We start from the raw sequence: 12344 nt of genomic DNA on the forward strand, positions 1-12344 counted from the left end.
TGTTGCAGGAACTGATAGGTGGTTATATAACTCAGCTGCAAAGCTTCCGAAGGACTTTGACTGATGTTATTTGCTATGTTATTTGCTTCCATGTTCCATACCCTCATGAGCCATGTAGTGAGGGGGTCTTTGTTTGTTTGATTGTAAGTTTTTCCTAGTTTTAACAGCTCCAATGTGGAGTATTTCTTAATTACAGTACTATTAGCTTTTTCCTCTTTTTGTATCAAAGATGGAATTTGAGGGGCAGTGTTAGCTACTTTTACTTTTAGGTCATTTCTTTTTTCACTACTATCTGTCTTTTTTCCTAAGTCCTTGGACCTTACACAAGTTAGAATGTCCCGTTTTTGTTTCTCTCTCAAGCTCTGAGGCTGAAACTGAGTCTGTCAGTAACTCCCTGGCCTTTTCAGCTTTCTCTGCCTTGGGCAAATCTTTTATTATGCCAAGTGGCCACGCCCCCTCTCTGGATTCTCTGCTTGTGTCCAAGGCCTGTAAGAGTTTTTCTAGCCTTTCTATAACCTTTAAAAATTTTTTTCACATACCAGCAACTGGGCTATTTCCCCACATTTACAACACAGCTGTGGCCCACACTTCTGAGTGGCTTGCATCCTTCTAATTACATAGTCCATGATCCATTGTATAATGCGTGTGAGCATAGCTAGCTCCCTTAAGCCTATGGGGCTTGGCCCTTCTCTCTCCTGGGTTCCTGCCAGCTTCTCCAGGATGTTATCTCACAGGACTCTTTGTGGCACCCATCTCTGCATTTCTGGATTTGGGGATCTGAACCTGGCTCCCTTTCAATCAACTCACCAGACACTGCTGTAACCCCCCAGGTTCTTCCCAGACTCCAGTGGTTCGTTTATCCAGGCCAAACTACACCAATTTTGTGGCACTAAATTTTCTTCTCTTTTCCCTTCTTGGGAGTCCCCATGCTCTCCCAAGGCCCCAAGGCCCACAGACTAACATAAGACATTTTTAGTTTGGGTTTCCTTTATAGTAGGGAGTGAGAGGGTGACTTACAAAGAACCCCCCTGGCACCCAGAGGCGATTCCAATCACTTCCATGCCCTGCCCATAGTCTCTGTTAGCTTTTGCTGTCGCCCTGCCCATGGTCCTGTGGTCTCACCCCAGGTCTGTAAATGCCCCCATCTCACTTCCATGCTAGCAGGACCAGCAGCCACTCACATTTCCTTTTTCTGTTCCAATCTCCCACCAGGCTAACTCTGTGCAGCTAACTCTGCACTGCAGGCTCTGTCCTCCTTTCCAGGGTACCTTGTGTTCACCCTAGCTCATGGAGGCATAAGCGCTTTCCGGGCTACAGTTAGGCAAATGCTCTACCAACTGAGCTACATCTCAAGTCCAGAAAGAGTCATTTTTGTTCCAGATGCATTTGTGGTTAGAGTGATGCATGGCCCTCCAGCTCCCACCCTCCTCATCCACTCTCTGTGCCGCAGCAACTCAGCCATCGTGCATCTTACATATTGAGACTCTCAATTCCCCTTTTTGAGAAGATCATGGGTTCTTGGTGGACCAGGTAAGCTTCTGAAATATCTCTTCGTCCCTTTCAAAAACGTGGTTTTCTGGAACCTTGTCTGCACTTTCTGCAGGACAGTGAGCCCTCTGTGTTTGGACTGGGAACACACACTCCTAAAACTAGTGCTGTATAAGCCTTTATATTCTGAGGAGTCAAGGGGCAAAGTTCCGGCAATTTTGAAATGGATGTTGCTTTACATTTGTGTCTCTGCAGATCAGAAGCAGATGGCCCATAGACTGTTATGTTAAAATATTGCTCCTTTAATAGCATACCAGTCTTCCTGAAGGTTTTAATGAGTGGCAAATATTGAATCTTCTGTCATGCAGACAGCAGTGAGCCCCAAAGTTAAGCAGTTAATTATTTTTGCTTTGGTTGGTCAAAATTTCCATTTCAAAGGAAGACTGGAAAAAAGAAGTCTCTGGAAACAGATGAAGGCCTGGCTTCGGTTGGTTCAGAATCTGGGGGCTGACAGTGATGGAGAGGGGCTTTGCAATCCCTCCCTCATTTCCATCCTTTCTCAGGGCTCAACTGAAGCCATAGGTATCAGTGTGACTTTTGGCCTCCTGTCAATCCATCAATAAACAATGATTGACTATTCGTTTCATGTAGTAAATGCAAAGGAAAAAAGCCAAAATAATTTTCATGTCTCAGAAATGACAGAAAATGGGGTTGGAGAGATGGCTCAGCGGTTAAGAGCACTGACTGCTCTTGCAGAGGACCTGGGTTCAATCCCCAGCACCCATGTGGCGGCTATGAACCGTCCTTAACTCCAGTTTCAGGGGAATCTGAAGCCCTCTTCTGACCTCTGTGGCATTGCACAACACAGGTGCACTCACATACATGCAGGCAATACACTCATACATAAAATAAAAATAATAAATAAAAATTAAAAAAAACCACTTTATATAAAAAAGAAATGACAGAAAACTCTATATGCTTTAGAAATTAAAGTCTGAAGAATAAATGGAAACATTTGAGTCAAGGTAGGAGATTTTATGGGAAATTAGAATAAAACAATAAAAACCCAATCTGAAGTGGTAAAAGGCAATGTAGGTATTACCACTTCACAACTGGGCTCAGAGAAACCAGGAGGCTTTCCTCCTCAGTGTCTTGCCCTTTAAAACCAGAAGATTTTATTTCATTTATTTTAGGAGTCACTGCAATCTGGTGCTGATATTAAGGCTGACAGAGGTGGGTCTTCCATTTTGCAGAGGACCATAAAGCGCTTGGGGCCATCAGCATGCAATTTATATAACCTTGTTAGGTGGTCCTGATGCTGTTTTCTGGAAGAAAAGGAATTAGGAGTGTGGCTTTGAGTATACAGAGTCCTCCACAGAAGCAAAGCCTTCTCACTGTTGCATTTCACTGGTATCTCTTCCTCTGTGGAGGAACATGGGCACACAAGGATCTGCCACCTGGATGCCAGGCAACTTGCAGAAACAGAACAGAATCCATGTAATGACGCCAGTAAAAGATTTTCAGGAAGTCTGAATGTTAAGTACAGCCACATACAGGATAGGTTCCAAGACTCCAGTACCTGCTTAAAACCATGGATGGAACGGAGCCCTGTATTACCATATTTCTTCTTGCACATATATACCAATGATAGAGTATAATTTATAGATTAGACAGAGTCAGAGATGAACAATGATAGTAATTGAATAGCACAATCATACTAATAGAGATAATAAACATGACGTGAACATAGTCTCTCTTGAAAGAGACTTTCAAGACAGCCATACTTTCAAGAGCTGGGGGTAGACCTCAATGACAGAGCACTTGTCCAGCGTGTACAAAGTCTAGGATTAGCACTACAAAATACATGCATATATATATAATTGACACATATTTGTTTATGTGTTTATTTTGAATTTATAGTTTTTCCTTGCTCATGGTTAACAAGCCATAGAATGTGCAACCACAGATAAGGAGCACTATTTTAGTTTGGAACTGTAGTTATGTTAAGATTGATGAGGGTTTACTCTCCCGACGTGTATTGATACTAAGAGTCACAAAGTCCCAGGCTAAATCATTCCATCTGCAAGGCAGTGTGAACCAGAAAAATATACATCACAGTCACGAGGAAGGAATAAGAGGACGTAAGTGAATTTTCACTTAGGCCAGCACTGCCCCTGAACTGTTAGGGATACTTGAGCAGCATCTCCAGGCAAACCAGGCATGCTTCCACATTTAATCACTCATTGGAGATGCTAATGAGGAATGGCTAAGTGTTTATCAAAGTGGGCAAAATAACTAATCTAATTTGCTCACCTTCTGGACTGAGGTGATTCACTATAAATTTGTCCGAAGGTACTTATACCACCTCATGTTTTGCCCGAATCTCTTACGCTCAAAGGCTCTCAGCTAGAAAATCAATAGGCTTGGATTTTTGGAACAGATCCAGTAGGTGTGCAGTGTATGCGATCTTGCTAGATGGCCTTGATGCTGTTTTCTGGGAGAAAAGAAGTCTGAGTATAGCTGCAAAGAGGATGTAATGATGAAGGGACTTACTGGTTGGTTACACAGTTGGAAGCTGGATGGCACCACGATGGCTGTCTTCATGCGGAAGAGGGAGACAACCTGCTAGCTGCTCAGTCTCCGAAGCTGGAACCCCAGAACGAGGGGGAATCAGTGACACAGCCAAGTCCAAGGCTGACGTCCTGGAAGCTCCTGGAGAGTGGTTGGTGTGAGTCCATGTTGAAAGGCTGGAGTCTGATGTCCACAGGGGATGGCAGCAGCAATAGTGGCACTGTCTCAGGAAGAGCAGACGTGGCTCGTGCTGGCTAGTTTTTTCTTCTTCCACTTTTATTCCATCGGGACTTCAGCTGACAGGTGTCTCCCTCGCACATGCTATCCCACTTGCCAATCCTTTGTGGAAACACTCCTATAGACATACCCAGAGGTGGGTTTTAATAATACCCTTAGGCATCTCTAATCCAGTCAAGTTCACAATCAAAATTAACAGTCACATGTAGGAAACCAGGATGCCAGGCCCTAGGGTGAGGTGAGCCTAAAACTTATACGTCCAGGCTGCATTCTCTGCTAAAGGGAGGGGCACTGAAAACACTGGCTCTGATAATCCCTATCTTGCAGAACACTGCTAGACTGGCAGGAGGAAGCGGCCCAGTCATAAAAGCTAACAGTCACATGTAGGAAACCAGGATGCTAGGCCCTAGGGTGAGGTGAGCCTAAAACTTATAGGTCCAGGCTGCATTCTCTGCTAAAGGGAGGGGCACTGAAAACACTGGCTCTGATAATCCCTATCTTGCAGAACACTGCTAGACTGGCAGGAGGAAGCGGCCCAGTCATAAAAGTGCAGGCTCCCTGCTCTGTGGGAAAGCAACCCTCAGCTCATCTCCTTGTCCTGAACAAATAATTCAGCTATCCCTGGCTAAGAGATTAGGCCAGGTTAAGGTATACTCCTGAGCTAAAAGCTAAAAGTTCACCATGCTCTTAGCTCTAAGAAAGAAAACATTGTGGCCAATAAATTACTGGATGGGCATTGATAAACTTGAGTAAAAGCTTAGGAATCCTTCTGGTGCCAACTAACAGACTAAATGTCATGTTCTTTGTACCTAAAATCTTTGTATGTGACTGCCATATCCCATGTGACTGCTGGTTCTTTGGGATGTATAAAAACCATCTGAATTTAAAAATAAATTGGCCTGTTGGGAAGACACAGGTCCAAGAGTTCATGACTCTGTTGCCGATCAGACCCTCTGCCCTGAAGCCAGTAGGTACCCCACTAAGCAAAGCAAACCTGAGTCCCAACAGTCACAGACTTGATCCCAAGTCCTTCTGAATATAGAATCCACTGCATGGTAAGAATGGCCTTAATCACCATGATGTGGTCAGTTTACTCAAGTCTTTCTAAAACCTTGAGAGAGGTCATTCACAGAATGGTAGCTTCATACCTATAATCCTAGCCCTTGGAAGGCTGAGGCAGGTGACTTGTTACAAGCTTGGAAAAACTTTTTTGTTTTTCAGTGTACAACAAAATCAGGTTAACTGTTGCCCTTTCCCATTCAGATGACTGTGAAGAAAGTAAAAACACCTCCCTTTTGTGAGATTATGTAATCTCACCAAAATGCATAGCATTCATGAGGAAAGTTCCATGCTAGGTGCTTTTGGAGAACCAGACTCTGGGCCCTGTCTTGCCATTATCTAACATGCAACTTTCAACAAATCATCCCTACTCTGTAGCTCTCCATCTGTAAAATGAGGATAGCAGGTGACAGTCAGTGGGCAGTCCTGGTTAAGTGTCCCTAGGAGTTGATGGGGAAACAAGCCCATGGTCAGACCATGGTTCTGGGTGTGGTACCAAGAGTTCAGTAGAAGCAGCCTGTCTTGTGGAGGTTCTCAGAGCCCTCACAGTCTTTCTCTGCTGACCTAAGTTAGGCTCTGAAGGAAATGCCAGAGGAATGCTGTGAACTACAGCCACGGGACATGTAATTAGATATAGCATTGCTCACAGTTTGCTTTCATGTATGATATTTTCCTCTCTGCAGTGTATTGTTTCTATTCTCTAAAGAGCCAGTTGATCAAGGTGGCCCTAAGTTATGTTGATAATTTGATTTTATCTGTGTTAATTGTGGGGGAAGGAAAGCAAGGCCTAACTTTCCCCCAGATAGCTCCTGAGTTGTAACTGGGTCTACTATACATAGATTTGTTTTTCTAGAAAGAGCTTTTCAATAAGAGGAAAAGGAGGGATTGGGGAGATGGCTCAGTAGGTAAGAGTGCTCACTCTACATGGTTGAAGACCCTCTGAGCTTGGATCCCCACCACCCATGTAAAAAGCCAGGCATGGCTTCAGTTGACTGTAACCTTAGCATTGGTGGGGGTGGAGACAGGCAGATCCTGGGAGCATACCAGCCAGCTAGTCTAGCCAAAACAGTGAGCTTCCTGTTCAGTGAGAGACCCTGTCTCTAGGCAAGAAGGAGAAGAGGGATAAAAGACAGCTAACCTCTTTCTGTCGACTGTGCACAAATACGCATGGATGCATACACCTGCACATTTATGTGCATGCACTACCTACCCCCCAAATAAAAAATTAAAATGAAATAAATATTCAAAAGTCATAAAAATGCCTTGAAATATGAGGCACTTCTGGTCAGAAGCATTTTGGATAATGGGTATGTAACCTATAGTGATATGTGATACATGACTTAAGATATGATTGAACGATGCTGTCTGTAACAGCACTGTCTGATTGAACATTCTGGGATGATAAAAATGCCCACTTCAGGTACCACTGTCCTGACCTCTTAAAATGTGGCTGTTATAAGGAGATGAATTTTTACAAAACTTAGTTTGTACTAATTTTAATTTAAATCTAAATAGCCACAGAGATATTGTGACCACCAAGTTAAACAGCACAAATCCAGAGGGACACATGTAGCTATTACAGTAGCCCCCTGTCCTTCCTGGCTGTGACTCAGTCAGGTGACCTTTGCACAGTCATTTTTGTCTGTCCCCACTTGATAGCAGACTCAAGGAGGACCTGTCATCTGAAATGGATCCTACTTGTGAGCTTGAAGGCAGAGGGGGAGGTTGAAGAATGAGAAGAGAAACTTGACAAATCTTTGTGGCATTTTTACCTTTGAATTCTATCTTTTCTCCCCCGCTATTAAGAACCTACTACTTAGTTGGGTGTGGTGGTTCATACCTGTAGTCCCAGCACTTGGGAGGCAGAGGCAGGCAGATCTCTGTGAGTTCAAGGCCAGCCTGGTCTACAAAGTGAGTTCCAGGCCAGCTGGGGCTACATGGGGACCCTGTCTCAAATGAAAAAAAAGAACCTACTATTTACTGTGTAAGAAACTTTTACAACCCTCACTCTGCAAGAGAAAATTCAAGATGCTAGCAAAGGCAAAACAGTTTTTATGTTTTGATTCTGCAGAAATGGACGTCAGTCTAGAAAAAAGGCAAAAATCACTGATGCCCCAATCTGATGAGACTGTGATTTTTAAAATTTATTTATTTATTTATTTATTTATTTATTTATTTATTTATTTATTTATTTATATTTTATGTGTATGCATGTGGGTAAGTGCACCTGTGTCATGCAGTGCCCTTGGAGGGCAGAAGGGGGTGTCGGATCTCTGGGAACTGGAGTTAGGACGGCTGTTAGCTGCCATGTGGGTGCTGGAATCCAAACCTGAGTCTTCTGAAAAAGCACTGAGTGCTCTTAACCACTGAGCCATCTCTCTCTAGCCCTGAGACTGGTTTTTAAAGTCTCTGATTGCAAAAATATCCCTGCCCTCTTTTTCCCCATAGGCCGGTACTCCGGAGAGTTACCTTCAAGCTTCTTTAGCACAGCCTCCTCCCCAAGTTCGCCATTCTGTTGGTTCAAGATGCAAAGCCTTATCGAATGACTCTCCGGGGGTTTGAGAGTACCTCCTTTCCTGATCATGGGCTCGATCACTAGCAGACTACTGTAACTTTTCAGCCCCAAAAGCCACTAGACAAGCAGGTGCCAGCCACCAGATAGGGGAGAGAGGAGCTCAGTGCTTCCTGCTTATCTGTGATTCCTTGATGGGCTCTAAACTCACCTCACACTGAAAACGAACCATAATGATTTATTTCTTACAAGCTACTGCACAGTGTTCATTTTTAAATTTATAACTAGGATCTATCCTAAATTACTCATGGCCTTGGAACATGTCTTCTTTCCTACACAGACTGTTCTTCTGAATGCTGACCCACTTGGCACCTTTTGCATCTTTTCCCAGTGCCCCTGGGCTGAAGTTCTAGCCTCTGAGCACTTCAGGTTTCCCTCCATTCAGCTCTTTACCTCTTGACATTCTGCACGCTTACACTGCAGCCTGGGACGCTCCTCCCTGCTCCCCTAATCTGTCTCCTCTTTGGTGTTCCAGCCTCTATCACCCCCGAATTCTGCAGTGGTCATACCCACTGTCCACTTCCTGGAGACTTTGGGGGGCAAATGGGCTCAGTGGATCAGAGCTGGGCCCTGTGGTCAGATGCCATAAGCCTCTACTGTCACCTGCCTCCAGCAGGTTGAATGTGTCTGCCTTGTGTCTGTTTCTGTCCTAGCTGTGACCTTTGAATAAGACCTTCCACATTGCCTTGCAATAATCAGATTTCTTGTGGGACCCCTCTACTAACTCAGAGTTTTTCAAACTGCAGGCCATAAAATCAACATAGCAGACTTTGATTGGGATTTTTAAAATGAATGAGCTAGAATAGAAAATGTCAGAATTCATTTGATGGCTCCTTAGTTAATATTGTTTGATCAAATCAAAATTGCTTTATTTTTATACACATACATCAATCCTTACCTTTGTGTGCATGTGCATTGTGTTCTGGGAAATTACTTCATACTATGAACTGGGGTGAAAAAAAGTCTTTGTAAATACTGCAGTACACTAAAACCTTTGGACATAGGCACAAAGGTATACTCATGACTGTATCTGTGGAACCTACCACAGTGTCTGAAACACTGTTCTAAATATATATCTGCTGTGATCAGCAGGACTGGTGTTGGCAAGCTAGAGGACATGGGAAGAAGGTAAACTGCCGACAGGTTCCAGGAACAACCACCTTGCCAGCAACCCTAGTCAGGTAGACCCAGTAAATACAAGGCATTACAAGTTCAGGTATAAAGGACACAGTGGTAGTGTTCCTTGTGGTTGTCCATGGACACAGCCAGGCTGAATGGTGTTCAAAGTGAGCCTTGAGGATGAAGTCAAAGTTACAGACAAGCCAGTCTTGGTGTTCAGAGATATCACTCTGCCTTGATGAAGGAAAATGCCATGATTTGAGTTTCAGGACTTGGGATCTGCCTGTCACTCCTTGCCCAAGATGTCTCATAGTCCTCCTCATCCCTTTCCTTGAGTTCCTTTCATTCCTGCAGTGTTCTCAATCACAGATTTCCCCAGTGCCCCTCTGTTGCCATGCCAGTCTTGGGTTGCCCAATAAGTAAGGGAATCTGACTTGCTTCTTCAATCACATTCTTTGTCAGTCAGATCCAGGGCCCATTTTCCAAAGTCTACTGCCACTCTTTCCTGAGTTCATTCTCTCTAAAACCTATTTTCCTGCTCTATAAGGCTGGTCCTGTGCCCGTACCTCCCTCCTGCCTTCTGTCAGCCAAGGGAGCTCTTTCCCTGGGATCATAGCATGTGACAAATTGGAATTTCAGCCCAGGAGCAGGAGCGACTTCCTAGGGAAGCCACATAAGTCTCTCCAAGGCAGAAGTAACTGTTGTTGATTCCAGGACTGGGGCCTCCTGCAGCAAGCACATTTTTATGCTTCTGGCCTTTATTTTTGGAGGGAATCCTGTCTTAGGTGAGTGGAGCCATCTAAGGGTTAAGAATGCTAGGGGTGGGGGGCATTCATTCTGGGATAAGCACAGACACCTGTTTCTTTGGTGCATACAGACAAGCAAATAGAAATGAACATCAGGCTGGAGTTCCTGGAATCTTTGCAAGGTATCACAATGCTGTCTGTTTATCTCTTACTGCATATGGAGCTACACTACGCACATTCAAAATGACAGGTCAGCCTCCATTGGGAACACTGGGACTCCATTGGGAACACTGCCCCTTTGGATGTGGGTCTGTTTGGCTGCCTTCTGAATCCCCAAAGAAAGGGAGCTGTTGTTTCCCAAGTGCCTACTTTGTGCCAGGGATGGTGCTTAATACATGCCATGACTTGACTTCTATTGTCTCTCCAATCAACTTGTCAAGTTCGTTTCATCCCCCATTTGGCACAGACGATGACACCATAACCCAGATGCAAGGACCAGAAGAGTAGAAGCCAAAGGTGTGCACAACATTCCCATCCCAGGCTGAGCCTTACACTTTGAAACAGCTTCCTTGGGTAACAAAGTTTGAATTGAAATCTACAGTCTGACTCCAAAGCCAGCATTCTTAACCACTGGTGATTCCTTCAACAAATTATTTGAGCACCTTTTGTAGGTCAGGCACATTCTAAGTAAGTTTGCTCTTGTGGCATAGATGGTGAACTTCACAAGAGTGGATGGGTAGAGTATGCCGAAGAAATAGTGCATTTGATGATAAGTGCTTTGAGGACAATGCAATGGGAAAGAGCAGTCCATAGAGAATGCTGAGTGTTAACATGTAAATAGAGTCAGCAGAGGCCTCATCAAGAGGAGGTGAACTATAATATTCCAGCTAAATTTGAAGCATGAAACAACCCTTCTTTGAATGAAGGAAGATATGGTTAAATCAGAAGTTATTAGATTATAATGATTAAATGAGATAAGTGGAAAGATGAACACGATCTTGAAAACAAGCCTGTCTAGTGGATGGAACTTATGGGAAGTAGTGAACCATTAATCAGGCCTGGGATGCATTAAAAATGGATTCTGGGGCCAGTGAAGTGGCTTAGTGGGCAAAGACACTGGCTTCCAAGTCTGAGAACCTGCATCTAATCCCCAGAACCCACATGGTGGAAGGAAAGAACTCCTGCAAGTTGTCCTCTAACCTGCACACCTGCACTGTGACAGACACACACACATACACACACACACACACACACACACACACACACACGCACACACGCGCACACACACACACACAAATAATAAATAGATAAATGTAAAAACAATGAAAATGGATTCCCTTGGGACTGGAGAGAGTTCAGTCAGTAAACTACCTGTAGTACAAGCTTGAAGACCCAACTTTGATCCCTAACAACCTATATAAAAAAGCCAGGTACCGTGGATTCAGTCTATTTATACTCCCAGCACCAAGGAGGCAGAGACAGGGAGATCCCTGGGGCTCACTGGCCAGTCTGCCTAACCTACTTGACAAGTTGCAGGCAAGTGAAAGACCATGTCTCAAAAAATTAGGTGAAAAGCACCCTGAGGAACTACACCTGAGGTTTGACCTTTTGCTTCCTCACACAAAAGACAAACAAATATACAAAGGCTTCCCCATGTGAGAATCTTTGCCCAGAGAATGGAAATTCTTTGCTATGAGTGGAGATGTGCTTGTGGACATGTGTTTGAGTGTTTTGTGGAGGCTTTGGATGAAGGGCGTTCCACACATCATAGGCAATCACTCAGTGTGTGCTCATTTTGATGTGACTGTTGGCTTTGATTAGGAAGGATTTCCTTGCTGGTTCAGCAGCACGATGATGCATTCTGTTCCTTCACAGTTTGCCTGGCAGCTGTTCTATTGCGAATCCAAGTGAGATTGGATAAATTTAGCAGTGATTAAAAACTGAATCCTTGAGCTGTAAGATAGGTTAAGGTACAATTGCTTAGCACAACTGTTTTTTTTTTCTCCCTCTTAGGGAAATGACTTACTAGGAAAGTCTGGTACAAAACATATAATTTGATCCAAACTTCTTAATTGCCTATCAACTTAGACAATTATTGACTCTTTAAAAACTCTAGGCTCTCTTTGTGGGAACCCCTCATACGTATTTCACTCACAGTGAAACTACAATAGCAGACCAGGAAGTCATCACTGAAAGAGAATCAAGACCTGAATTTGTGGCTGGCTGGGAGGTTATAGCTTTATAAGCAAAGAGGGGTTAGCAGCCACCAATTAGAAAGCCTCTGAATGGGAGGATTGAGTTAGGATTTCCAGAGAAGTCCATGTGGGCAAAACAGAGCCTCTTATACAGTCAAGTTCAACAAGGTCCTGTTGAACAACTACCATGTTCCAGGTCTGGGACAGGATGCTGGGCTCACACTGATTGCAAGGTAATTGTAGGGTGGCTGAGCCTGTGCATCAAAATGTCAATTTCCATGGACAGACGAGAGAATGCTGTAATCGTCACTACTGGGATAATTTCTCTGTACTAGAACATTTTCTCCAGAAAGTCCT

Source organism: Nannospalax galili, unplaced genomic scaffold, assembly GCF_000622305.1.
Source record: "Nannospalax galili isolate Female #2095 unplaced genomic scaffold, S.galili_v1.0 scaffold543, whole genome shotgun sequence".
Taxonomy (NCBI): domain Eukaryota; kingdom Metazoa; phylum Chordata; class Mammalia; order Rodentia; family Spalacidae; genus Nannospalax; species Nannospalax galili.